The sequence below is a fragment of the Desmodus rotundus genome, chromosome 7 (assembly GCF_022682495.2).
Source record: "Desmodus rotundus isolate HL8 chromosome 7, HLdesRot8A.1, whole genome shotgun sequence".
Classification (NCBI taxonomy): domain Eukaryota; kingdom Metazoa; phylum Chordata; class Mammalia; order Chiroptera; family Phyllostomidae; genus Desmodus; species Desmodus rotundus.
In genome coordinates, this window is record NC_071393.1 from 115,971,077 (window position 1) to 115,994,050 (window position 22,974).

General features: G+C 47.4%; 1 non-coding gene across 1 annotated transcript; it reads right to left on the reverse strand.

Annotated features, from left to right (window-relative positions):
• Window positions 1-1,319: 1,319 nt before the first annotated feature.
• On the reverse strand, window positions 1,320-1,490 carry LOC112312138 (U1 spliceosomal RNA). Its single transcript, XR_008427444.1, has one exon. It is a non-coding gene; the product is annotated as a U1 spliceosomal RNA (small nuclear RNA).
• Window positions 1,491-22,974: the final 21,484 nt, after the last annotated feature.

Below are 22,974 nucleotides of genomic sequence, written 5' to 3' on the forward strand. Positions count from 1 at the left end.
CCAGCCACACCCACCCAGATGTCCCTAAAATCTCAGCTCAGGTGTCTCCTCCTCAGCCTGGGCTGCATTTGCCACCACTGGCTTCCTGTAATACCCTGTATTTCCCTACCACAGCACTCAACAAACCGTACTTTTGTTTTTAATCTTTACCTGAGGATATGTTTATTGATTTTAGAGAGAGAGAAGGGGGAAAGTGAGAAAGACAGAGAGAGAGTATTGAACCCTCAGTCTAGGTATGTGCCCGGACCAGATTGAACCTGCAACCTTTTTGGTATATGGGATGACGTTCCAACCAACTGAGCACCCCGCCAGGGCCTAACACACTGCACTTTTGAATCTTACTTGCCTCTCTCTCTTACCTGACTCTGCTCCAGGGAGAAGGGTAGGGCTGCATTGTGCATCCTTGGTATGCAGCCTGGCATAAACAGACACTTAATAGGTATCTGTTGAATAAAGAAAAGCGACCATCCTGTGGCTACTGCCTCTGGTACATAAGCTGGAAGGTCCCTTGCAGCTCTCACATACTGTGGCTTTATGCTTGTCAGTTGGAATGTTGTTTTCAGTGAGACTGGATGGATATGACTTCACTTAGTAGTAAAGGAAGCCACTTCACTCCTGCCCTTTTTCCCTCAGGGACCTAATGATAGTGCCAGCATGAACAGCAGTGGCAATCTGGGGCTCACTTCCTCTCTCTTTTATTGGAGTGACTGGGGTGGGAAGGAGTCCATTGGGAACCTCATGTCCACTCCTAACAAGGTCTCTCTGCCTTGTTACCTGGTTGCTGATGAGGGGATCAAAGTTTTGCTACCCCAAAATGTGCCTCTTGTGATACTGATCTTAATCCGGTTATTGAAAAACAAATGGACTTGAGAGAAATTTTGGCCCTCCCCCTTTCTGCCTAAAGCCATTCAGATTTTTTTAACCGGCTTCAGGAAGGGAACCTTAGCATAATCACCTTAGAACATATGAATTAGCACATATGTGACAGACAGGAAGAAACCTAGCAAAGCTCATTTCCCCTGTGTCCCATTGTTTCTGGGTGGCCCAACAAGAACTTGTTTGCTGTATGTCTGCTCTTTTCACTACCTGTGAATTACCTACTTTCCCTTTGGAATCCCAGACCCCCCGCCCTGCTTCTCTTTGGTCTAGAATGGCACATCAGCCTCCGCTCTCCAATGGGTTTCTGATTTCACATTTTATGACACTCCCAACATGTACATCTACAATACACGTTGTACATTTTCTCATGTTAATCTGATTCTGTTCATTCGGTTATTAGCCCAGCTAGAAGAATTCATTCATTTATTTATTTATTTTCCCAGGGGGCAGTGCAAATGAAGTATCCCCCCCACCCCCACCACAGATTATTAGGTCGAGTTTCCCACTTCTGGGGGAATCGCGGGGGTCAGCACATCCGGAGTGCAGTGGATAAGCTTTGCCCTGGGAAAACCACCTTTGTGACCACGGTGTCTCCCCTGCCAGGTAAGTATACCAGCTGGGAGAATTTAGAAGGTGGATGAGAGTTATCTATTTATTTATTTTACATCCCACACCGGGCAGGTGAGGCTGAGAAAAATCCAGGGGCTAGGTAAAACAGAATACTCAGGAAAGGAAACCAGGCAGAAGAATTTGCAGATTAGAAAAGCAAGGAAACTTGATGAAAACAAACATTCAGAGTATGCCAGGTTTTTAATGATGTCAGAGGAGAAGAGCCTGAAGGAAAAAGATAAGAAACACATTTATTTCCTCCGCCCACACCACACCAACTGTCCTCCCACTCCTTTCTGCCCCCATACCTTGTGTTTTACTACTAGGAAACAAGGGTGGCATTTCTCAGGCAAGCTGCATTGTGTCAAGCCTACGGGTAGGAAAACCGAGTCCAAGAGATTAGGAAATTCGTTTGGCAGCTCCCCTGGGTGTGTTGCTGTCCGTAGTGCTGAATTCCCAGGCATGCCCAGAGGCCTTTGAGTCTTAGCCAGGTTCCTCTGCCAATGACTGATAGGAAGAAGTTGGTCTGTGGACAAGGAAGACTTGAGAAACTGGAAAGATAGGTTTACAATACATTATCTGAAACCCCTGGAGCCAGATGTTTTTCTTAATTCAGAATTTTATAGATTTTAACAACGTAATAGGGTGCATCTACCATATATTATGTAAAATCCTTAGTGAGGCCCCAGGCAGCACCACATAAGCAAGCAATCGATATTTCCTCCGGAAAACGTATGACTAGTCACCCCAAGTGTGATCAATAAAAACAGTATACAGCCTCATGGCATTTCAGGGTCTTCCTCTGATGAATTTGTTCGCCTTAGGCTTACAGAAAAGCTTTTGGTCCTAGAGGGTTTTGGATTTCAGAGTTTAGGCTGAGGGATTTCTGTCCCACACAGGCTCCAGCCTTGGGTCAGACTGACCTGCAAAGTTCCTATGGTCGATCTAACTTTCTAGTCTTGTGCCTTTCCTGACTGGGGTGCATAATAATGGCTACTAGCCCCATTGATGGCCCACTGCCTGTCAGACTCCATACTCAGTGTTTGACGTGAGTTTGTCTCTCTTATCCTGACCACTATCCCAGGAGGCAAGATTGTCCCCATTTCACACATACAGAAACTGAGGTTCATAGAGGTTAAATAACCCCCCTGAAATCATAAGCTGATAAGCGGTGGAACCAGGGATTTGAACCCTGATCAGATTCCAGGGCCTGCATTGCTTTATTACTCTTTGCTTTGCCTTCACTTTTAAGGGAGTTGGTTTGAATGTGAATTAGGGGATTGAATTGCTGCTGGTTTGGTTTGTGGTGGGTATTTAGTTATCTACACTGGGAAATGACATATATTTATGTTTACAGTAAACGTTTCAAGCTTTAAAAAGTTAAACACATAATAATTGCTCATGAAGTAGAGGAGCTAAGAGTAAAAGGCTGCTTCCTGTTTTTTTCCTATTTTGTTTTTTTAAAGGATACTTTATTTATTTATTTTTAGAGAGAGAGGAAGGGAGAGAGAAAGAGAGGGAGAGAAACATGGATGTGTGGTTGCCTCTCACGTGCCCCGCACTGGGGGCCCCGGCCCACAACCCAGGTATGTACCCTGACTGGGGTATCGAACCAGCGGACCTTTTGTTCACAGGTAGGTGCTCCGTCCACTGCGCCACACCAGCCAGAGCTTTTTCCTATTTTCTTTAGTTTTTCTTTTCATTTTTTATTGTTATTTATTTATGTATTTTGGCTGCTTCTTGTTTATGGCCTCCCCAGGCCCGCTTCCAACAGATTAATGGCTGTTGTATATGCCATCATTGTATATGTACTTTTTCGTCATGTATAAAGCATACACAGCCCACCATGGATTTTTTGTCTTAATAATATATCTTTCCATGTTTGAACATACAGAATACCTCATTTTTGTTTTTGTTAAACTAGTTGTTCAAATGAAAGGATAAATGTATTAGGTGAGCAGTGGTGAAAGAAATGTTTTTTGAAAGAAGCTAGTATAAAGTTTAAGAGCCTAGACCTAGAATATTTACATTTTTTATTTATTGATTTTAGAGAGAAGGAGGAAGGGAGGGAGGGAGCGGGGGAGAGAGAGAGAGGAACATCAATTTGTTGTTCTACTTATTTATGCATTCATTGGTTGATTCTTGTGTGTGCCTTGACCGGGGATTGAACCCACAACCATGGTGTATGAGGACAACTCTCTAATAAACTGAGCTATCTGGTTAGGGCCAACCTAGAGCATTTTGGGTTCAAATCCCCACTCTGTCCCCCATAAAATGTGTAACTTTGGATAGGATAAATTATTCAATCTCTCTAAGCCTCAATTTCTTTATCTGTGAACTTAATTGTGGTACTTTCCTAGAGTTGGATAATGCAGTTTGTGGGTTTAGCAGTTTAGTACTTTGCCTGGGGCAAAACAAATTATACACTTACTACTCAAGTAGATGCATAGGGGTAGCCCTAAATTTGCTTATAGGATAGCCCTAATTGATAGCACTGAGCTCTTTTATCCTGGAAAGTGATAACAGGTGGATCCAGGGATCTTTTGCTTTCTGCTCCTCACCCTCCATCACAAATTGACTATAGTCAGAAAAGTTTGGAGGCCATTGCTCTTGGCAGATCTAACCTTGGACCTTGGACACTAAGCTCCTGCCCTGGGAAAGGAGGCAGGATGGATATAGTGAATTCAGAGTGTAAAGCATTGAGTTTGGAGTTAGAAGTTCTAACCTTAAGTCTGCCGCCATCTTGCTGTGTCTTTGGACAGATCACCTCTCACCGGATGATTTCTAAATCACATCCAGCTCTAGACTCTGAGATTCTGTTCTGATTTCCAGGATTCTGTTTTTGATTTCCAGGACTAGGCAGATGTGGCCACAGGGAACTCTTGTCCTTAGAAAGCTGCTGGCTAATCCAGTTTGGGTATTTGGTCCACTTGAAAAGCAGAGTTCTGCTTAAGCAATGCAGGCTTTGGACTCAGAAAAGCAGGTCCAAATTTTGACTCAGTCACTGCTTAGCTGGGCACATTACTTAACCTCTCTAAACCTCATTTTTTTTTTCATTATGTAACATGGATTAATAATAGTGCCTGTCTTAAAAATAGTACCTATCTTTTTTGATCCTTCATTCTACAAATGCTTGCAGGGTGCTCACTGTAAGCCAGGCACTGGGTACAATTATGAGAAATACCAGCTGTAACTTACAGTCAAATGCAAAATGCAGACAGTGACTGAATAATCATACTAACAAATACAAAATTGCAACTGTGACAGGTGTGGCTAACAATGGCAATACGGTGTTTTAAGAACCTATAGTAGAGATGTGATGGGATCAGAATTTTTGGATAAGGTTTTTCTGGCAAAGTGGCGCTTGAAATGAGCACTAAAGAGTGAGGATAGCTAACTAGCTAGCTAGCTAGAAATAGGATGTGCAAAAGTCCTGTGGTGCAGAGAAGGAAAAAAGGCCAGTGAGGCTGGAAGGAAGAGAATTAAAGGGAACCAAGAATCAAATGAGGGTGGGGAGATAATCAGGGTCTCACAATGTGTTGTTTTTAATCCTAAAATCAGTGGCAGGACATCTAGGGTTTAAACAGGGGCCACTATTATCAGATTTGCTTTTAAAAGAGATCTTTAGCTAAGAATAGATTTGGGGAAAGGTGGTAAGGTGAGTTTAGGCATAGCAGCTACTATGGTCCAGGTGAAATAAGATGGTAGTTTAGAATGGCATGGAAATAGAGAGAAGTGAACACATCAGCAAGCTATTTAGGAGATAAAAATGGACAGGATTTGGTAATAGACTATATATATAGTCTGGGCAGGGTGGGGGTATTGACGGAGAGGAATTGATGCCCAGATTTCTGGTTTGAGCAATTGGATGGCTGCTGGTGCCCTTCTCTAAGAAAAGGACTCCCAGAGAATCAGCAGCTGTGGGGAAAAGAACCTGGGTGACTGTGGATTTGTTGGCTTGTGGTGCCGTTAACACATTCAAGTCGAGTTGTCCAGCAGATAGCTGGATGTGTGAGTCTGAATGGGAAATACACATTTGGGAAAAATTAGCAGAGACAGCAATGATGCTATGCATATGAATAAGATGCCCCAGGAATCAAGAATTGTGTAAAGAGCCCTGGCTGGGTAGCTCAGTTGGTTAGAGCAGCATCCCATTATGCCAAGGCTAAAGGTTCGATCCCTGGTCAGGGCACATGCAAGAATCAATCAACGAATGCATCAATGAGTGGAATGACGAAGTGATGTCTCCCTCACCCTCTCAAATTAATAAATAAAAAATTTTAAAAAACTGTAAAGATGAGAGGGCTTGGGTTTCACCCTTAAGAAAACCCAACATTTAATTGTTCAGTAAGAAGCATGAACCGGAAGAGGGGACAGAGGGGAGAAGGAGGTGAAACCAGGCCTAGAAATCGGGGTTACAGAATGAAGGGAAGAATGATTTGTGAAGGGAGTGCTCCGCCATGTGCAAAGATGATGAAAGGCCAGTGCGATGAGCACTGAAGGACGCTCATGTGTCTAACAACACGGACATCACTGGCGGCCTTAGCCATCACTCTAGATGTGAAGTGATGGGGTGGAAGCCAAGGCTGAGCAGTGAGTGGGAAGTGAAGAGATGATCACAGTGAGTAGAGAAGTTTCACAACTGTGAAGGGGAGGAGAGAGATTTGGGCAGTAGCCTGGGATTCTTGGAAGGTGCAAGTTGTATGATGGGTAAGAAATGCTTGGGACGGTCCTTCACCAAGATTGAACTGGAACTGAGGTTATTTGTCTTAAAGAAAAAGACATGACTTCTTTGAATGACCCGGGTACCTGCCTTTAATGCTTACATGTGACATCAGTGAAGCATCCATTCTAGAACTACAAGTGAACTCAGCTCTCAAGAGGAGACCTGGAGTACAGCTGGGAAGAGAAGAGATTAAAGCTGCTTTCTTTGGGAATCACAGGGTCCCTAGGTCATGCAGGGCAAGGAGGGTCAATAACTGTGGTCAAGGGTGAGGGGCAGGGAGGGCTGGTTTCCTTGTGAAGGTCCAAACCTCCGGAGCATCTCCTCTCCTTCAGTGTAATTCAGTCAAAAGCCACGAAGCTTTCATCAACTACTTTAACTCCCTGAGTTCTCTCAACCCCTGATGCACTTAGGACCCTGCATAATTTATCAATTGTTTATGTGAGGCTCCGACAGCTAAAATGTTATTTATTGGAAGGAATTTATAAGTTCAATTTTTTTATTATAAGATGAGTAAATGAAAAAAATGAGGCTATCCTGATAATGATTTTTCTTTAAAAAAAAAGGAAATGAGGAGTTCTATTGGCTTTAGAAACCGACTGGTTTCTTTATTTTGTTTTGACTGCAAAACAGCCCCCAAGTCCTGATTTATTTGATCAGTAATTGCAGATAGCAACGTCTTTACCTTGTAATGCCAGGATATTCTTTTAATTAATCAAAAATGGCAGGAGGACATTTGTTCTAAGATGCACAAAAATAGTCAAGAGAATGGCCTCCCTTCCAGTGTGTCAATATGTGTGTGGAAATATGTACATGACAAACTATTTTATGCATACTGTATTAACTGCTTCATTATATTTTTAATTGATTCCTCAAAACAACCCTGTGAGGTGATTATTATTATTATCCCCATTTAATGTACAAGAAAATTGAGGCTCAAAGGGATTAGGTAGACTTCTATTTCTGGAAACATAAGCATCTAAATGCACTAAGCTACCCTTCCACTGAGATACACTAACAATTGTGGAGAAAATATTTCTTTTTAATTTGTCCATGGATTATATATTTTTATTTCTTTCTTTTCTCAAATTAGTTCAGTATTTCTTGAAAGATTTAATTCATTTTTTAGAGAGAGAGGAAGGAAGGGAGTAAGAGAGGGAGAGAAACAGCAGAGGGAGAGACACATTGATTGGTTACCTCTCACACGCCCCCACTTGAGGACCTGGCCTGCAACCCAGGCACGTGCCCTGACCAGAAATAGAACCCATGACCTTTTGGTTCACAGGTCAGTGCTCAATCCACTGGGTCACACCAGCCAGGGCAAGAAAATATTTTTAATGCTCCAATGATTTGGCAAGAAAGTAAGGAATCCGCAGAGTAAGGAATTTAAAAATTGAACAGATTACTGAAGCTGGCTATCACCCTGAGGATATCTCTCAACCTTAGTAAATTTAAGTTTGAGATTTTACAGGCTTCCCAGGCTCAGGAGACAGAGCCTAAGTGCTCCAAGGTTTTTATGAAGTTTGAGGAAAGGGTTGAAAACTAATTCACTTTAGAGTTCAATAATTTAAGCATGAAGAATTTTCCTAAGATAATCACCAAAAGAATGGTACAGAATGTATCTTCCAAACTATAACCAGAAACAAATGGAGTGAAAAAAATTTCAATTAATGCAAAGGAAGTCAAGAAAAATGGAAAGAGAAGGCAGAAAGGATGAGACAATAAAAAGTACAAAAGCCAACATAGAAATTAATCCAAATATTTTGATTGCATTACAATAAATGTACATGGACTAAATGCTACAGTAAAAGATTCTCAAACTAGATTAAAAAACAAATGCTGGCTCTATGCTATTTAAAGGAGACACATGCAAAACGTAAAAACAGAGCCCTGGCTGGTGTGGCTCAGTGGATTGAGCGCTGGCCTGCGAACCAAGGGGTCGCTGGTTTGATTCCCAGTCAGGGCACGTGCCTGGGTTGCGGGCCAGGTCTCCAGGTTTCCTGCCAAGTTGGAGCTGGAACCCACAGTCCAGCAGCCTGGTACATTGCAGTGTTCATCATTCAGGGCTGGGTGAGCGCAATTAAACTTCCCAGGGAGGCACTGAGCGTCCCAGCCACAGGATTCCAGGAGCCAGGGCCGAGCCCCTGCATGAGTCACTGAGAGAGACCTCTCAGTCTGTAGACTCCAGCTGAGGGGAGGAGAGGGCAGCCCAGAAGTATTCACAGTGAAGCCTCCCCAGGCGGTTTACGCTTTTGAAAATGGCACTTAGATGCTATCAGGAGGCGTATTTAATGGGTTTTGGAAATTGGCTAATTTTGTCGCAACCGTCTGGATGTTGTCTGATGCATGCTAAGCATCTATCACCAGCGTGGGCTTGTGAGTATGGCCAGGGTGTCCAAAGCCTTCAGAGAGAAGTGGCAGGGGGAGGGCAAGGCAGAGCTGCTGGTCGTTTATAGTTGCCAGAAAGACCCCAGCTAACCTCAGGCCACCAAGCTGGGTGTTGGGTCAAAGCCCTCTCCTGTTCCACAAGGAGTCACTCCTCCCCCTGCCTGCACTCCTTCCCCTTTCACATTGGTCCTCTCTCACCCCTCTTCTCTCCCTGGGCCTCCCTTCCCACCCTTGCCCATAGCCCCCCTCCCAGCCTTCCCTGCGCCCGCCCCCGCCAGCCCTGAGCAGAGTTCTCCTTGCAGTCACCCTTTCCCCACGCCTTGGATCAATAAACCATCAATACCCTGCACTGAGAAGGAACACACAGCTCCTCGCACGCCTGATTCACCAAGAACTGCTGTCACAGCCCCTCCCGGGGCCCCTGGCACGCACTCTGCATCCTCTGGGCCCTGCTTTTCCTCCTCCAGAGACATCGCCATCCATCAGCGCTCTGCCTCGCTGGTCACAGTTACTTTCTCTGGCTGTCTTCAGGTTATTTATGTTTGTCCTCTTCCCCTCTCCCTGCTCCCTGTTCCTCCATTTGTTGCTGGGTTTGGGTTTTCTGTAGGCTGCTTGTTAGGGTTGTCCTGCAGAACGGGGCAGAGAAGAGGCCAAAGCAAAGCTCATTCCCCCTCCCCAAGTGTGACTGCTTCCCCCCTCCAAAATTTGGGATCTTCAAGCAAAGAGGCCTATCGCTGCCTACAGAGGCACATTGTGTAATTTAAAGGGCCCAAGATTGGAATCGGAAGACTTTAGTTTCGGGACTAATTTGGAGAGAACTTTGGGTAGGTTTGTGAACCGCTCTCAGCTTCAGCTCCCTCATTTACAAAATGGAGCTGTGATGACTGAGTGAGAAAAGAATAGCTGTCATTTATGGAGCATATTCTGTATGTCGGGCTCCATGCTGGGCATTTTCGAATATTGATTGCATGTTTCTGAAAGTGCTTTGTAAATTAAGAAGTGCTGCGCAAATGCCAGTGATCATAGAGAAACCCAGTAGGCCACTACGGCATCCGCGTGGCTCTCCTTTGTACCCGGAAAATAACTTTTTTGCATTTTTTATTTATTGATTTTTGAGAGAGAGAGAGAAATGGATTTTTGTTGTTCTTCTCACTTATGCATTCTTTGGTTGATTCTTGTCAGTGCCCTGAACGGAGATGGAACCTGCAGCTTTGGCACATCGGGACATCACTCCAACCACCCGAGCTACTTGGCTCCTCCCTCCCTTTTTAAGCATTTTCTTCCTTGGCTTCTGTGATACCACAGTCTCAAAAACCTGTTTTTTTTTTTTGTTTTTGTTTTGTTTTATTTATTTATTTATTTATTTATTTATTTATTTATTTATTTATTTTACCTCTGACCCTTCTCAATTGTGTTCATAAGCTTCTTTTCACCCATCCGCCCTTTCCTTAGGGTTGCTACCCCTCAGGGTTCTGCCGGAATTTCCTTCTTTGAAAATCATTTGGCCCCTGCTAACCTCATTACCCGACCCCCACTGCATCCCCGTACTCTACCTGCCAACTCTACAGAATGTCCTGCCACTGCTGCCCTCTACCAGCTCCTGAGGGCTACTCTTCGTCCAGTCTTGGGCTCCTCAACTGAAGGGAGAGGGAGAGGCCTGGAGGAATTAAAGATAAGGCCATACATTAATGGATATAGTAAGCAAGATTCATCAGCCCCAGGTGGGGAAGCTTAGGGGTGGTTTGATTATTGTTTTCAAGTCTATGGAGGCCCCTTGCTTTGAGAAATAAGACCACTGCCCTGTCTCCTCCAAAGACCAAACAGGAAGAGGTTAAGTTTTAATAATGACAGAAATGACAGATCCAGGGTAGAGACAGAGAAGTGTTAAATGCCAGGAATCAGTTAGAGCAATGTAGAATCTGATCAGCAGGTTTTTAAAAGGAGGTTAGCATTTTGCACATCTGAGATGATTCCTGGGGAGATTGAGCTGAGGTTGGGCAGGAGGTTTGGGTAACCCACTACACCCTAGGATCCACACCTTCCATGGCAGCATGAGGGGCAAATCCACGGTACAAATGGACTTAGAACCAATCTCTTGTCCATTTCCAGCAGTGATTGTGGCAATCCCTGGGCTGCAGGATGGGTTCGTTCTGGCCCACAGGGTCAGGGCCCTCCAGCTATTACTGCCTGGTTGCACCAGTCCTGAAAGAGACCAGAGCCTGGGGTTATAGGTAGGAAGAAGTTCAGTGAAGACTGACTTAGTTTGGCATTTAGAAAAGAAGCACAATCAGCAAGAATAACCTTGGCTAAAGGAGCTGGTTGTTGCACCACCTCCTCCAGGAAGCCCTCTCTGATATCTCCAGGCTGGCTTAGGGCTTTTTTTCTCTATGCTCCCAAACTCTCTGTGATACCTTGGTTTTTAAATGAACTCTGTAGTACTGAGATAGTCTAAGGGTTTGTCACTATCCTCTTAAAATTATTTTTTGATGCTAAGAATGATGTTTTATTGGCAGCTGTCTCTGGGACCTGGCACAGGGCATAGACCAATGGGAAGCACTGGGTAAATCATTCTTGACTAACTGACCTAGGGGACAAGGCCTTTGGGGGACTTTGTCCCCAAAGGAGACTTCAGAATATCCCAGGAGAAAACGCTGGCTTTTTGAAACCATGTTCCAATAGGATGACTGAAGAGATGACCGAGGAAATCTGGGTTCTAGTCCCTGCTCAGTCACTTATCAGCAGTAGGAGACTTGGTTAGCCCATGACAATCCCTTCCCCATGCCTCAGTTTCCTCATCTATCAAATGTGGGTGATGACCCCAAAGACTCACACAGTTGTCCTGAAAATCGAACAAGGTGATGGTTGTACAGATGGTGACAACCTCTAGAGAAAGGTCTTTAAGACTTATACGGAGGTAAGCAGTTATTAATAGCCTCATTATTATTCTTACCCAGAATACCGTGGAAGAGAAGCACATGGCAGCCCCAGCCCCTGCACCCACCTTCCCATACTATTTCTGTTCCTGGAAAGCAGGCGCTTGGAGCGGCAGTCCCCACTTTGCCACTGTGGGGAAGGGGGTGGACCATCAGGTAGAGCTGCCACCCTCTCCAGCTCTCCAGCCCGCCCCTCCTGGTGGCTCGCACCCAGACACTGGCACACCAGCCACCTGGAGGGCTGCAGGCAGCATCTTGTCTCTGTGGTGGTGTTGGAGGGGTGCTCAGGTGACCCCCCACCCATCCAGTTAGGCCCAGGTACAAGGGGAAGCAGCCTTTGTTCCTCTCCTGCATTTCTGAGGACGAGTGAGCTGCTCTAGGAGGCTCATCTGATCTCTCTTCCCAATTTTCTTCCCATTTTTCCTCCCACGGCTCCTCCGCTGCCTGCAGACGACCATGACTGGGGAGTGGGAATAAATCCAGGGGTTTCTCCTCCCCCATAGTACTCACTTCCCTGCTGTGCCTGCATGATGTTTGTGCGCATCAGCGGGCCCAGGACTAGGGAGCAGCAAAGTGAAGCAGGTGGCCCAAGGATAGGGAGAAGGAATGCGGATGGGTACGATCTGACGGTGACCCCATCTTCCTAAAGTTCTGGAAACAACGTCCAGCTTCTGCCAACGGCAGGATTCTCCAGAACTAAGCCCTGCAGGCTCCCAGCAGAGCACCAGACGTCCCCATCCCTGAGCCTCATCTTTCCATTTTGCTGGCCCTCACACTAACCTGTGACCATCAGCACAAGGGCAGGGCAGATCTGTAGAAGTGGGGTCTTCACTGACTTTGGGAATAAGCAAAGCCCCAGGGTCAGTGAAACAGAGGGGACAGAGGAGAAGGTTGGGAGAAGATAACTGATGCCCAGGGAAGACTGGCATGTGGGGTGAGGGGCCAGGCTCCACCAGCCCTGTCCAGGGCTCTGTCCACAGTGGGAGGGCCCGCAGTGGTTATTACCAGTCTCATGAGAGCAGGCGGGCGTTTATCAGAGAAGCACAGCCCAGCTGCTCTGAGGTCTCCTAACTCAGCTTAAGCTCCCCGTCCCCACTTGGCCAGGCAGGTCTGCTCCATGATGACTTAAAACGCTGCCCTCAATTCTATCTTTAGCTCTGGTTGCTGGAAGCCTGAGTGACAGGCAGGGTGGCGGCTTGTGCTGGGGTGGGGAAAATGTGCAGCTCCGGGGTTTGCTGAGAAGGTGGCACGATGGTGAGGAGCAGGGCCCGTGTCGTGCTCACCACTGCAGCTGTGGCCAGTGTGTGGCCTGCGCTCAGGGCCCCACCGGCACTGGTTGCATGGATGGGCCGATGGAGCAGGGGCCCTCAGAGGGGAGGACAAGAGCAAGGCCCAGGGGCCACAGACCAAGTCACAGACCCTGACGGAACTCTGCATCAACTCGGGCGAGCGACTCCCTTCCTGACCTCAGTTTCTAACTTTGTAAAGGGGACTAGATAAGCAGTTTTCAGACAACCTCCATGGGCCACCACCGCCACCTGCAGCGCCACCTCTCCTCCCCTTCCATCCCAACGCCAAAACAAGGCACTGCTGCTGGGCCTCACTCGGACAGAAGGGAAATGACGGACTGACAGGGCTCTCCTACCCCTTCTCCTGGCGTTAAGTCAGTTTTTATCAATTCTGGGTGGTGAGCTTCCTGGAAGGAATTCTTTAGACAGAGGGCAGCTCAGTGCCCCAAGCACATCCAGACTGGAGAAGCCGCAATGAAATGGCCTCTTGCAGCAGGCGGCACGAATAGCCCCTCAATTGTCTCTCATCAGGGCTGGTAGGAAAATCTCTAATCTAAGCAATAAAACAGCGTCAAGCTCCTAGGCAGCCAGTTCTCTTTTCCAATAAGAGAAAGCCAAGTGCCCAAGAAAGGATGGGGGGGTGGGGCAAGAAGAGGCCCTTGCAGGGCAGTAGGAGGGTGGATGGGAAGGGTCTGACCCGAGGATGATCCAAACCCACAGCGGAACCTAGGGGAGAAATGAGCTCACAGGGAGAGTTCAGAGGAATGTGCCGGAAGTACAATGAGTCAGACCCCTCCTCCCCTGCCTATCCTGAGGTGAGAGGGCACGTCCCAAGGGGGATCTAGCAGCTTAGTGTCCTGGGACCTGGATGCCTGGGGATGCTGACCCCGTGGAGCCCAGGGAACAAGGTTGTGAGCAAGGCAGGAAGGCCTCTGTGGAAAGGGAAGCCTGATCCATGGAAGTGTCCATTCTCACACTTGGCCTGCCTTACAAACGGAATGGGGTGTGACTGGGACCTCAGGCAAGTCACTCTAATCCTACTGTCCCTTTTCCCACAGGTGTTACGTGGAGATAATGTTTGACCTGCATCAAGGAGATGTTCTGATCAAATCGGATCACAGATGTGAAAGGGTTTCTTTTGAAACATTAAAACTGCTTTCCAGGTTTTATCCAATGGGCAGAGGGCTGTGCTTTAGCTGGTAGGTCTCTTTTCCCTCCTGCTTTTGGAAACCTGCTGCAGTGAACCCCAGGGCCTGCTTCTCTCTCTCCTTTGAACTTCCTTCCCCCTTCCTTCCCAAACGCATCCTCCTCCCACCCCATTTCTTTTGCCAGTCCTTTTTTTTTTTTTTTTTTTTGAGAGAGAGGAAAAGAGAGAGGGAAACATGGATGTGAGAGAAGCATTGATTGGTTGCCTCCAGTACATGCACAGACCAGAGACTGGACCATATGCTTCAGGACCAGGGATTGCACATACCTGGCTGGCGTATTGAACAGGCAACCTAGGTACGTCCCCTGACTGATAATGAACCCACAACACCTTTCGGTTACAGGACAATGCTCCAACCAACTGAGCTACACCGGCCAGGGCTATTTTGCCAGTCTTTACCCTGGTGTGGCTTCTGGTATTGACTCCCGATAAGGCAGAGTTTCTGTCTGGAACCCCGGTTCTAACCTCCCAGCTCCAGCTCATCTTGTGTACTCCGGCTGGACCCATCACCTCCCTGCTTGGAAACCTGCTGCATGTCCAGGTGTGCATCCCACATTAAGCCCGTGTTACTCATCACGGAGTGGCCTCAGCCCACTCGTGTCTCACTGGCCTGGCCACCCCAGGCACCAACAGGGGCACAGCCCTGCTGTAGACAACCAGCTTTCTACATCCTCCTGCCTCCAAACCACCCCCTCCTCCCCCACTTGGATTTCCTCCCCTTTTTCTGTTAAAGCAACCAAATGCACTTTGCATAATTGGTCAAACATTTCCTCCCCTCCAGGAAGCCTTCCCCAAATAACCTCATGAAATTTGGGCCTCCCTTCATGTGAACACTTCCTGGAACAGAACAGGATTGGCATCTCTGTAGTGTGCCCATTGAGGGGTGTGTCTGTGGTTCTGATAAGTTCCGTGAGGGCCATCCTTCCCAAAGGCACCACACCCACTGGCTCCCCGCGGTGCGAAGGGCACAGGCCGCTGACCAACCGGCAGACCGTTCTGCTAGTCGATCGCCAGGTCAGGTCTGGTGTCGGGAAGACGGAGGACAGTGTCAGGTGCAGAGGCCGCAGGGACCTTTGTTACAGCCGACTTCCCAGAGTCTTTTCACTAAGACAGGGCCACGGGGCATGCGGCGGGGACTGGAGCGAGGGGTGGACATTAGCCTCCGCCCCCAGGATGGCAGGCTGGTTGGTTTGGGCCGCCTGCACTTTGCTAAGGGGTGAAGGCACAGGGCTACCTTTGTGCACACATGGGGCTCGGCACAGAGCCCTGGCCTGTTCTGTGGTCTTAAATTCAGAGATGGCAGGAACAGGGGTTTTTTTTGCTGCTAGGCCTGGCAATTTAACCCAGGGTAACCCTGAGGTACTTTTCAATCCTGCAACTTCTTTTTGTATTGTATTGGCTGGAAAATGAAAAACTCTCTGCCAGCGATTAATTTACCAAAATAAACAAGAGTTCTGGTTCTTGTGACAAAGATGGTCCCTGAATGCCAATCTCAGGGCTGCCAGATAGCAACTTCAAGTGGGTGCAACCAGCACGGTTATAATTTGCCAGTGATTTATCATGGGGGTTATATAAAAGGAGAAAACGCAGGCAAGAGGGAGTGGAGCCCTGGCTGATGTGGCTCAGTAGATTGAGTGCCAGGCTGGGAACCAAAGGGTTGCCGGTTCGATTCCCGGTTAGGGCACAGGCCCGGGTTCCAAGCCAGGTGCCCAGTAGGGGTGCAGGAGAGGCAGCTACACATTGATGTTTCCCTCCCTCTCCTCCTCCCTCCCTTCGCCTCTCTCTAAAAATAAATTTAAAAATTAAGAAAAAAAAGGAATGGAGAAGTGTTGCCTAGTTCTTGCTTCATCTCTAACTTCTTTGGCAACAAATCTCATGCCCTTGACTATCAACTGTTCTCCCCACCCCCACGCCTCTTTAAACCACAGATGACTCTTGTCTTTCCATTCTATTCTATTCTAATTTCCAGCCTTTTCTTGACAGTGTAGCTTGGCCCACTCCTTCCAAACCACATCACTGCTTGCTGGCACGTCCTATGCAGTGGTCATCCAGGACCTTTGGCTAGCTACATTTTGCCAGTGGGTCTGATCCCTTCTTCTGAGAGCTGCTTCTGGGATGATTGATTAGGTAAGCTCTTGAAACAGCATCCAGATTCCAAAGAGGGGAGCTCGCTCCTACCCCTTCCCCTTTCCCAACACTGGTGCATTGGAAAGGGAGGGCGCAGGCAGGCTTGGATCTGAGACAGAGTTGCGAGAAACTGGAACGAATTTGCTCAGGTAGACAGAGTGAGGGGCCTGGCAGTGGAGTCTCTGAGTGGCACCAGCCGGGGCCCATTAGAGATTATGTTGGGGGAGTTAAAAGCAGCGATTAAGTCTGAGAACAGTGTCTCCTCCATCTCAGCCCCTGCAGAGAATCAGTCCCAGTAATCACCATTCCTATTTCCACTGCTGCTCTCCAGCCTTCCTCACACACCTACTCTTCCAACTTCCTGCTTCCTATTGCCTACCCCTGAGAACTCAGCTCAGCATGCAATGCTGGACTCAGCTTTGCCATGTGGGTGGTTGCCTTTGCCAAGGTTCTATCTACCCAGACCCTCAGGGGCGCCTGTGCTGGACGGTGAACGTGCCTTTGTCGTGCATGGTTTCAAGGTGCCTGGGTTTAAAACAGACCCAGCTCTGACTTCAAGGAGCTCAGACTTTCTCCTGGAGTCAAGGTAAACAAGATAACAATGGAAACGTGCAGAGAAACTAGGGGATGATTTCCTATGCACAATGGCAGGAAGTTGAATTCTCTTGTACTTTCATCGCAGTCTTGCTGCCTCCCCCTGTCTCCCCAACAACTCCTCCCTGGAGCAGTTTGGACACGATACCCCATGAAGCCTCTCTGTTTAGAGCCTCTCCAGAGAGACGAAGAAGTGGTCCCAACTCTCTCTGGAGGAGGGGATGGGCAGAATCATCTTGATAATGAAATCCAATGAGTAACTCACAGACCAGAGTAAGACTCGTTTGCTGTGGAGTCAGTTCAACACTCAACGTGCAGCGACCCTGCCTGCAGGGTACTGGGCTAGGTCTCTGCGGGAGTGGTGAGTGGTACAAATATGAACAAGAAAACTCTTGCTTCTAGAGAGCATGTGCGGCATGCGTTTCTACTAATATCTGACTTACAAAGCTTCGATCATACGGGATCCTTTGGAATGTAGCACTTTGAGATATTAACGTTTCTCAGACTTCCACGGCACCACTGCTGAAATCATTAATGTCATTAGAAGTCTCATGAGACTTTTTATAATCATATGAAATATATATTCTACTTATAGGAGTATTGGTTTTAATAGAAAATGATGCTTCTTTCCTCCAACCCCACATTCCTCAAAGTCTAGTTACAACGCAAACAGTAGGAAAATGGACAGTTATCTCGTTTTCGTGTACTCCCTACGCATTACCTTACACCAAGCGGGCACAAGTGCCCTTTGAGGGACAGTCAGGGAAACAGATACTCGGTACTTACCGATCAATTCTTCCTCCCTCCCAGGACACCTCCTGGATCTGACCTTGCTAGGCAGCTCCGGGCTCTCGATGTTTCCTACCTCGGCCCTCCACTCCTTCAAGCCAGGAGTCTCCTAGCCCCGGGGCCCCCCACCCCGGGGTGCCTTTTTCTCGTGCCTCTTATTAGAGGAGGCCGCCTGTTCAGTTCTGGCCCTTGTTTTTATGTTTGGTAGTGTTTTTAGTTTTGGACACACAACCATTTAGGCCCGAGGCTAACAGTGTCTAAGTCATTGTATCTTTACATTAATTTAATCACTCAAAAATATTTATCGGCCACCTTCTCCTTAGACTAAGAACGATGAGACACTGGGAACACCGTGATGAGCAAAGTAGAAATGATGGTTACAAGTTCCTGGGAGAGACAGACATTAATCAGACAGTCCCATCAGCAAGGAATCTACACTGTGCCGTGAAAGGAGAGAACAGGAAGCTATGAGAATATGGAGCAAGGTACTTGGTCTGACCTGGGCGAGGCGGTCAGGGACGGCTTCCCGAGAGAAATGCGGAGGCTGAGTAGGAGCTACCTAAAGGAAAGCTAACCAAGTGCCGGGGAGCATTCCAAACAGAGGGGACAGTATGTGGTCAGAGTCCCGTGGTGGGGGGCGGGGGGCGCGGGGTGGGGGAGCACAACCGACGTGAGGAACTGAAAGGAGGCCAGCGTGGCTGGAGCACAAACAGAGAAAGGAGAAGTGGGTCAGCTGAGCTGGGTGGGTGGGGCCAGAATTCTGGAATCCAGATAGATAATTTTAGCTGGAGATTACATATATATATATACTGGGTGCAGAGTCGGGACATAACCAAATATGCTTACTTACTTCCACAGAAAATTAAGTAGGAGGAACTTTAAGTAAAAACAAATTCATGCAGATCAGCAGTTCAGGAAGAGGTAAATTCATGACAACAAATAGGACCCCCAAAATTTCAGAAGGTAAAGGTCAGGGACATACATGTTTATCGAATGAATGCAAAGTTCATAAATGATGGATGAACAAAGATGTAGGAAGAGTATCAGACATCTCCATCCCCAGCCATGCTTCCAGCAGAACCCCTGACCTGGCTCTGCCTCTCACGGAGCAATCCGCCCACAGTGCTCTGCCTTCAGGTTGCCATGGTATTCTGTACATGTGACAGTCACGGCATTGTCCCACCATGTCACAGTGATGGTTTGCTGCTTGCCTCTCCCACTAGATGCTGAACTCCTTGAAGGCAGGGACGTTACCTTACTCATTTTTTTCGTCCCCTGGGCCCCAGCACAGTGTCTGGCACATAACAGGTGCTCAGCAAGTGCTGCTTGAAGGAACGCCCACAGTCCTGCCCATGTAAATGCAGCTAGACTGCGTGGCGATCGGGATGACAGAAGTGGTTGCCTAAGCTTCTTCTACCCTCAGGATTCAGAGCAAACATTTCAGGAGAGCCAGCTGCATTAGACGCTGTTTTATGGCCAAATCTTAAACTTGTTCTTACAGGGATCAAACCGAGGACTTTGCTTTTCTGGAGGGTTTTTCTGTGGGTGTGTGCAGTTCATCAAGTCAACAGGAACTAAGCAGGAAAATCCAAAGGGTGAATTGTCAGTCTTCTTGGCTGGCCTATGATATTAATATTCTGAGTGCAAGCAGCCTTTGCATTTCCAAGCTACAGGCGCACACCCATCATTTCCTTTTGTTTATACAACACTTCAATGAGGTATTTAACTAAAAGTGGCTAAATGATTCATCCAAGGTCACGGCAAATCAGTCAGGCCTAGAGGCTTTTTTCCTACATTCATTCCGCTGCCTTTATTTTAATTTTTAAAGATTTTATTTATTTATTTTTAGAGAGAGGGGAAGGGAGGGAGAAAGAGAGGGAGAGATACATCAAGGTGTGAGAGATACATCAGCTGGTTGCCTCTCATGCGTCCCCAACCAGGGACCTGGCCTGCAACCCAGGCATGTGCCCTGACAAGCTATTGAACCAGTGACCTTTTGGTTTGCAGGCCGGCACTCAATCCACTGAGCCATACCAGCCAGGGCATCATTCCATTGCCTTTACTCCTTACCCAGCACTTTTCCTGTTATCCACCTTGCAAGAGGATGGTTCTCAGTGGTCACAGTGTAGGAGATGCTCCGGATAGTTCCTGGGGCCTTGTTCATACAGAGAAAGCTCTGGTGGGAAGCTGAGGGGGTCCTGCGGGGGTCTGCAGAGAGTCAGCATACCAGAGAGGGGAGAGAATTGGGCAAACCAACACTGCTTTCTCTCACCCTCTCAGAGGGAACCTGATGCAATGTGCAGCTACAGACCTATGACCTGACCCAGGCAGGAGAAGCCAGGAGCGGTGGGGAGGCAGGAGGCTTGTTGAACTGAACTAGAGACAGGCAGCAGCCAGGAGGGAGGGAGGAGCCATTTCCTCCTGAGCCCAGGGCCAGGGAACCTGAAGGCTGGAGACAAGCTAGTGTTGTCAATGAATCCTAGACACAGATGACAGCTGGCTTCTATGAGATGTGAGCTCAAATCCTGCTCTAGAGCTACCCACCCAGGATAGGGCACTGTGTATCCTTCTTCAGAAGAATGAAACCAAATCAACTGTGAGCTTCGCACCCCTTTGGAGACCAAGGCTGCTATAGGGCTAAGTGGTCAGATTCAAAATCTCAAGAGTCGTGCCATCTTTCCATATTGAAAAAATTCACTAAACAACTGCTGAGTTCTAGACATTTACTTAAAGATGAAGGCACTCTCTATTCTTAACATGTTTACAGTCTAGAAGGCAGGTGAGCTGACACACAAAAACTATACATGAAAATGAATGTGGTTGCTCTGGCTGGTGTGGCTCAGTGGGTTGAGCGCCAGCCTGAAAACTGAAAGGTCGCTGGTTCGATTCCCGGTCAAGGCACATGCCTGGGTTGCAGGCCGGGTCCCCATTTGGGGGCATGCAAGAGGCAACCAGTCGATGTTTCTCTCTCGCATCGATGTTTCTCTCCTCTTTCTCCCTCCCTTCCCCTCTCTCTAAAAAATAAATTAAATCTTTAAAAAAATGAATATGCTTCAGTGTCATAAAGAGAAGAGTAGAACCTACCTTAATGAGGGCAAACCACAAGGAGGGCTATCAGGGTGGCTATCAGTCTTGAATGGCACCTGGAAGTAAATCTGGAAAACAAATCCATGGCAAATGCCTGTGACTCTGGGCCACTGAGCAGTTCCCATGGCTGCAGCCTTCTTTCCTTATCCAGGAGGGTAGTAATAATCATGGGCTCGTTAGAGTCGGGCATCGCACTGAGAACTTCCCATCCATCACCTCGGGTCATTAACCTTACCCACGTGGGTGTCCTCATCCTATTTTACAGCTGAGAAAATGGAGGCCTGCAGTTAAATAAAGAGCGTAGATCTTAAAAGTACTCGCCACACACACACACACACACACACAACGATGTTAAATAACTTATTCAAAGGTAATCAGCTGGAAATGGTTGCGGGTGGGACAACAAAGCCAGCTTATATTGAAAAATTTCAATGTTACTGAAATCTATAAACAACTACTATGATCCAACAGTGAAAGCCTCTCCACAGACCCTGGGGCAATGCTCAATGGCCTATGGCGCAGTCCAAAATCTGGGTGGCGTCTCTCTTTCTCTCTGGGGCCTAGGCTCCAAGTCTCCCTGGGAGGGGCAGGGACCAACTCCAGGTAGGAAAAGCCAAGATTAGGAGAGAAAGTCAAGACCATACACTTTATGTATTTATTATTTTAAAAGATTTTATTTATTTTTCAAGAGGGGAAAGGGAGGGAGAAAGAGAGGGGGAGAAACATTGATGAGCAAGAGATACATCAGTTGGTTGCCTCTTGTGCACCCCCACCCAAGGACCTGGCCCACAGCCCAGGCATGTGCTCTGACTGGGAATCAAACCAGCCACCTCTCGTTCACAGGCCATCACTCAATCCACTGAGCCACACTAGCCATGGCTTATTTATTTATTATTATTTTAAATGCTTTCTAAAAAAATGTTTTATTTATTTTTAGAGAGAGGAGAAAGGAGGGAGAAGGAGAGGGACAGAAACCGTACAACTGTTGTGAGAGAGAAACATTGACTGGTTGCCTCTCGTACCTGCCCCAACCACGGACTGAACCCACAACCCAGGCATGTGCCCTGACCTGGAATTGAACTGGCGACCCTTCACTTTGCAGGATGACGCCCAACCAACTGAGCCACACAGGTCAGGGCTCAAGACCATACACTTTAGAGTTCCAGAGAATCAGGTGACAGTCCCATGGGCCAAACGTTTCTGAGACGGTCTCTAAATGAATGCCTTGCCCTTTGTCTCGGCCCTACGCCCCTCTGGGCCTCAGGGACTTTCTTTGCTCCTACAGGTATGACTAGTCTGTGCCCGCTTCTCTGTGGCATCCAAACTTCCCTTCAGTGTCTTGTGAATGAGAAAGGGACTATGTAGCAAACCTGGGGGCTCAGGGTGCTACCTGGCAGAACCAGCAGGCCCAGGGACCAAAAGTGACCACACAGGATGGTCTGGTCATAGATCCTAACTGGGCAGACCATGGCAGATGGCCGTGTCCCAGGCCTATAGCTTCCTGCGCAAAGGCCACTCTTTACCTTGTCCATTGTCCTTATGCATCTAAGATATGCCTTTGAAATGAAGAGAGTAATTTTCTCTTTGTAGTCCCCTCAAAGCCTAAGCACGAGATCACAGAACCCCTTGTGGTTATCTTGTTCCCACGTGCCATCTCTACGTGCTGTACATGTTAAATGTTAACTGCTCCTGTACCCGCCAATGTAATAAAAGAAGTGTGTGTTTCTCCACTTTGGTGTTTTTTTTTAATCTACTTCCACAGATTTCCATGCTTTGCTTTCTCTTGCCTTCCCGATCTACCACCAGTGGATTTCATCTAACTTTTCTTATGTTTTTCTCCTTTGATTCTAATGTATAAAATAAGCTGCCAAACTGCCATTTTTGGAGCATTTTCTCCACCCTTTGATACCTTGTTTCTGGGCAGGTCCTCAAAATTTGGCATCAAAAAACTCAAATAAAACTTTTTCAAAACTGGACATTCTTTCGTGGACAGGCTCAGTGAATCCCCAGCTGCTAGTTCTGACAGGCTGCAGATATCATCTAGCCCGATCCCTTCACTGTGTACCCCACACGCTGACCACAGGTAACGGCAGAGCCCCTAGAACGTTTCCTCTGTTTCAGCAGGTCACCTTACCACTCAACACTGATGTAAGTTATTCCCCTTCATTGCAAAACCCAGAGAAGAACCTTCTAACTGTTGTGCGCATCCACTGAGAAGCTCTGTCCAACCTCGTCTTTCTTACTTACGCCATCTGCAGTGCCCGCTCTGTGGTACAGGCATGTCGGTGGGCAGGGGGTTTGGGAGCAAAGTAATACATTTCTCTAATGCTGACAACAGACACTGCGGTT